Consider the following 6,000-nt stretch of genomic DNA (forward strand, 5'->3'; position numbering starts at 1 on the left):
AGTTAGGTCCAAAGATTGTTGGATAAAGATGCTATTTTTTTTAAAAAATTTTACTTCTGTACACCACCATGATGAATTTTAAATTAAACAATCAAGATGCAGATTTTCAGCTTTGATTCCAGACGTTTAACAAAAGTATTACATTAACTGTTAAGGAATTAAAACCATTTTCATATGTACATATATTTAGTCCCCCATTTTTAGATGTGCAAAAGTAAATCGACAAACCAAGAAGATTTGTTTTAATACTTGGATGAAAATCATTTGCAATCAATGACTGCCCGAATCCTAGAACTCATGGATACACCCAAAATGCTGTGTTTCCTCCTTTGAGATGTTCTGCCAGGTCTTTACTGAAGCTGCCATCAGTTGCTACTTGTTTGTGGTTCTTTTTGACTTCCGTTTTATATTTAACAACTGAAAAGCATGCTCTACTGGGTCCAGATCAAGTGACTGACTTGCTCAGTGAAGTATATCCCATTTCTTTGTCTTGAGAAACTCTTTTGCAGTTTCCTTTGGCTCATTTTGTGTGTGTTGTCTGATCAGTTTTTAAGCATTTAGTTGTACCCAGCAGTAAGTATAGCCCTGTACCCTTCAGAGTACTTCAGTACACTTCATAATACTACTTTTATAAGCAGTCTACTTCAATCAATAAACACTAGTTACTCGGTGCAATTGGCAGCCATGTCCATGGCATAATAATGCTTTTCCTAACCTTTCCACTTCCATATTTTTCTTTCCCCATCATTCTGGTACAAGTTAATCTTGGGTCATTTTTAAAATAACTTATTTTTTCCAGAACTGTGCAAGTTTTTTTTAAATGTCTTCTGGTAAAGTCTGCCCCTCTTGTTCTTGAGTGTAACCAGTGGTTTGCATCTTCTTGTAAATCCTTTGTATTCGTATTCACGAAGGTCTGCCTTGATTGTAGACACTGAGAATGAAACACTTACCTTCTCAAGACTATTCTCGATGAGGTTAGATGGTTGTAATTCTTAAACAGTTAATGTAAAATGTTTGTTAAACCCTTTGAATTAAAGTTGAAAATCGGTGTAGAGTATGGTTTCTCTCTATTTATGCTCTATAAAAATCACCTCTACAGCTTATCTATTTATTTATTTATTTATTTTATTCTGACATTTTCCCCACTAGCATTTCACTCATATTGCCATTTAGCTATGTTACTGTATTGAGTTTACTTGTCTCATTTTTCCTGTGATTGTAACAAATAAAGCCCCTCTGCACATTTAGTTTGGCTGCTTTTTGTGTTGGTATATTAATTACAAATGTGCTCGGTGATTTTTTTTTTTAAAGTACTTTCTTTGTTAGAGACTCACAGTTACAGTTACAGATATCCGATCTCCCAGTTTTCCCTAAAGCCACTTTTACTCTGTCTTTCAATACACTAGAATATGCTGCCCATAAGCTGTAGTTTACCGGATTATTCTTATTTCACATTAATATAATAAACCTATTATCTGTGCTCTGATTAAACCAAGGCACTTGATGATGATGAAAAGGTTGGGTATGGGAACATGACTATATTCTATGTAACAGTATGAAGAACGTAATGTAACCAAATTCAAGAATTATATAAATATGTTGTTACTTGTGTTACAAGTTTCTTCACTTATCTGTGCACATGGCGGAAAGAAAGAAAAGAAAGAAACAAATAATTTTTTTGATTTGGTTTCAGTTTCTGTGCAGGAGGAGGGCCATGGGGGAGTGGTACAGCAATACAGGTTGTGATCAGTGGAGCTATGGACATTAATTTTATGTTTTTTTGCTCAAAAGGATGAAACCATGATGATAAAGTGGAAACTGCATTAAGGACATAAACAATCACATTATATTGCTTACAAAACTTCGGCTCTTTGCATGCATCTGCACAGACAGCATGCAAACACAAAGACAGCCAAGAAGCCAGATTGATATTAATGCTGAGTGCATGCTGACCCCAGCCCAGCAGCCAGAGCCTGATCTTCAACAGGTAACAAAAGCAGTGATGAGCAGTCCAGCTTGAAGTCTCTGTTTTTATCAGTTCATGTTTCTAAAATAGGACCACTCTCTTTGGGCTGTTTTTTACCTTTTCTTTCTGTTGTTACCTTTTTTGATGAAACATAAGCCTAAAAGAAAGATGTTATGTCTGTCCTCGTTAGGGTAGGGGTTTGTGTTGGTGTGTGGGACTGGAGCCTCGGGTTTAAGCTGTAAACTGACTATGTCATTATAAGATGAGACATTTATGTGACCTTTCACGGAGTAATGAGAAAGTCTTGTAACGAGCAGTCTAACTACTTTAATTTAATTTTTTTTTTAAGTAATGTGTAATACGTTACTTTTGCTTCCGCTTCCAAAGGGTCTGCTCCATTTTTTCCTCCTGCCACATCTCTGCCACTTGAGCTTTTTTTTGCCATTCTGTTGTGATACTAGATCCCACCTGCAAGTAATTTCAGTGATATGGATGGGTGGCTCCTTCACTAAGTCTAAGCCCCATCTAACACTACCAGTCTTGCTTTGTTTTAATCAGGTCACTCATTCCCTTCACAGTCTTATAGATATCAGTGCCAAGTAAACTTAATGCACATAGAAGTAGCCAAACAACTAGCTGTCCCATTCATTCCACTGCAACCTCCCATTCATGCCACTGCTCTCAATAAACAAGTTTTTGCTCTGATCATTCATGAGACAGAACCAGTCCACTCAATCTAATCCGGTAATCATTTGAAGACGCTCTCATTCTACATTTTTGATTCCCCAGAGACCCCTCTGATCCTTGGTTATCCATGGCTAAAGAAACACAAGCCCCATATAGACTGGTCTGGTGATAAGATCGCAAGCTTTTCTGTCTTGCCAACTGCCTAAAATCGCTACTACCTTCCGGTTCACACAAACCTCCCTCACCAATCTTCCACCCCCCATATCTGTCCTCCAACCCTAAAGAGTACCACAACCTCCAAGAAGTTTTTAATAAAGACAAAGCCTTGTCGCTTCCCTCTCTCAGGCCCTACGATTGTGCCACTGACCTTCTCCCCAGGGCTCTGTTACCTTCTAGCTGCCTCAACAACCTGTCTCAGCGAGGCAATGGAAAAATATATTTGTGCGTCATTGGCTGCCGGCATCATCCATCCTTCCTCCTCCCCAGTAGGTGCTGACTTCTTCTTCATTGCCAAGAAAAGTAAGATGCCTGCATTTATTATAGGGGATTAAACAACATTACAGTTAAAAACAAGTGTCCATTACCACTCATCAACTCCGCTTTTGAACACATCCACAGGGCCACTATTTTCGCCAAACTAGACCTCTAAAACACTTATCACCTCGTTCATATGAGGGAAGAGGATACATGAAAGACTGCATTTAATATGCCATTGGGACATTTTGAGTACTTGGCGATGCATTTGTAAAAAATGTGTTGAGGTATTTTTTTGAACATTTTTGTCTTTGTATATTTAAATGATGTTTTTTATTTCTTCCATGTCCCTTGAGGAATATCAGATCCATGTTCATAGTGTCCTACAACGTCTCCTGGAGAACTGCCTGTACGTCGTGGCAGAGAAATGTGAGTTTCACTCTTCCTTGATCTCTTTTCTGGGTTATATTTTGGCAGGACAACAGACCCCCTGAAGGTGCGGGCGGGAAAAAAAAGTCCCACTCCCACGTCTCTAAACCATCTTCAGCGTTTTCTTGGATTTGCTGACTTCTACCGCCATTTTATCAGGAACTACTGTCTGGTAGCCACAGCTCTTACTCATCTTGGTCCCCAGAAGCTGAGGCAGCGGACTTCCGGTTTTGGCGCGGTAGCAAATGGCTGCCTGAAAGTTTCGGCTCCCCGCCGGGTGGAAATAATCCCCTTGGAAGAATATTCAGACACAAAGAACAGTACCTAAACTTGACATGGATGGGGATAAACAAAAAAAGCCTAAAGGCAAACCAAGCTCGGGACGGGAAAAGGGAGAGTTAGCCGAGGAAACTCGCAGCGGAGAGGTGAATAATGGCGAAGCTAGTCCCTCCATGCTAGCTATCTACGATGAGATCCGGGCTCTGAGATCGGACCTTAAAAGTGAAATGAGTGAGTTTCGACTTTCTTTCCGCGACGATATGAAAAAGGAACTGAATGAGTTTAAAGGAGAAATTAACAAGAAACTTCAAGAAACTACAAAGGAGCTAGCGGCTACCACGGCAAGGGTAGAGGAGGCAGAACAGAGGATAGCCGAGATTGAAGAATGGGACACGGAGGTTAAGGAGGCACTCGCACTCATGATGGAGAGCCAGGAGACCCTGAGAGCAAAGCTGACCAAACTAGAAGCACGCTCACGCCAGAATAATCTCCGCATACATGGGGTACCGGAGGGATCAGAGGGCCCGGATCTGATAGAGTTTGTAACGAAGCTGATAAGGGCTCAAATCGGCCCGCCGGTTGCGGAAACAAACCTCGGAATCCAGCGCTGCCACCGGGCGCTCGCCCCAAAGCCCCAAGAAGGCGCTCCGCCTAGATCACTGGTGCTGTGCTTTCTGGAGTACAGAATAAAAGAGGTGGTACTGCATTCAGTGTGGAGAAAGAAGGATGTCCGCTATGACGGGAAAAGGCTTTACTTTGATCAAGATTACCCCCCAGACATCCTTAGGAAAAGAAAGGCGTACGTGGGGATCCTGAGAGTGCTCAAAGCCAAGGGACTCCGCTTCCAAACGCCACATCCAGCGAAGCTGAGGGTGTTTTTCGATAGCGGGTCAGCATAGGAGACATACACAATTCCAGTAATAGCATCTTCTTACATCATGGTAATATTCAATTATTCAGTACAAAGGGAGTACACAACCCATTTTTCCCAGAGCTTCTTGAATTTCTCAAGCTCGAGTCTAAGGGCAAAGGTAAGTCTTTCCATTCCAAAAATTTCTTCCACTACCCCACGCCATTGGGCCCTAGTTGGAGGGTCTGCCTTTTGCCATCTTCGGGTTATGGCCTTCCTGCAGCCAGCCAAAAGTATTTTCAATAAATAATTATCTTTATGTGGGAGTGCCGTAGGCAATTTGCCAAGATACAACGTATCAAATGAATAGACTATTTTAATCCCAATTATTTTGTATATCTCAAGGGCCACCTCCCCCCAATATGGCTGGATCCTTGGGCAGGCCCAGAAGACATGAAAATGGTTTGCCATGGGGGTTCCACAACCTCTCCAACATAGGCCCTGGCTCTGTGAGCCTGTTTGCCGAGCTGTGAGTTTAGGAGTGATAAAGAATCTCACTACATTCTTCCAACCAAACTCTCTTAAGGACCTTGAATTTGCAGTGGTAGCCTGAGACTCACATATTCCCCACCAGCTGTCCTCTGAAATTAGTGAGCCTGATTCCCTCTCCCATTTCTGCTTAATGTACAACGTAGAGTGATTTTTAGAGGCTTGTATACTACCGTATATTTTTGAGACCATCTTTTTAGAGTCCTTTCTCTTGTATGCCTCTTGGAAGATATGAATTAGGTCGTATTCGTTTTCATCTCTGATTAGTAACGTCTTGTTGTAATAGTCTCTAACCTGCAAGTATCTAAAGAAGTCATGCTTTGCCAGTCCGTATGTATCTGAGATGGTTTCATAGCTTTGGAATCCCCCATTTGTTGCTAGTGAACAAAAAGAAGTAATTCCTCTCAGAGACCACTGTTTAAAGGTCCCATCCAGCCTGGCAGGCACAAACTCCGGGTCATAAGCTATCCAATTCAAGGTCCTAGCCTGTTTTTCTATTTGTAGTTTCCCCACTACCCTGAACCATAGTTTCAGGGTGAACCGGGTCAAATGGTTCAAATCTTTTAAAATTTTTCAGCTTGGTTCTTATTTCCTAAAAGTGACTGTAGTGGGAAGTCTAATTGTGTAATTTCCATATTTTTCCATTTAGCTTCATAGTTTGGGGAGCACCAGTTTACCAGGGGCTTCAGTTGTGCGGCGTAGTAGTAATCTTGTAAGCACGGCAAAGCTCTCCCTCCCTTCTCTTTTTTTAGTTGCAGCGTTTGTA

The sequence above is a fragment of the Haplochromis burtoni genome, unplaced genomic scaffold, assembly GCF_018398535.1.
Source record: "Haplochromis burtoni strain Fernald_Lab_line unplaced genomic scaffold, NCSU_Asbu1 Contig_95, whole genome shotgun sequence".
Classification (NCBI taxonomy): domain Eukaryota; kingdom Metazoa; phylum Chordata; class Actinopteri; order Cichliformes; family Cichlidae; genus Haplochromis; species Haplochromis burtoni.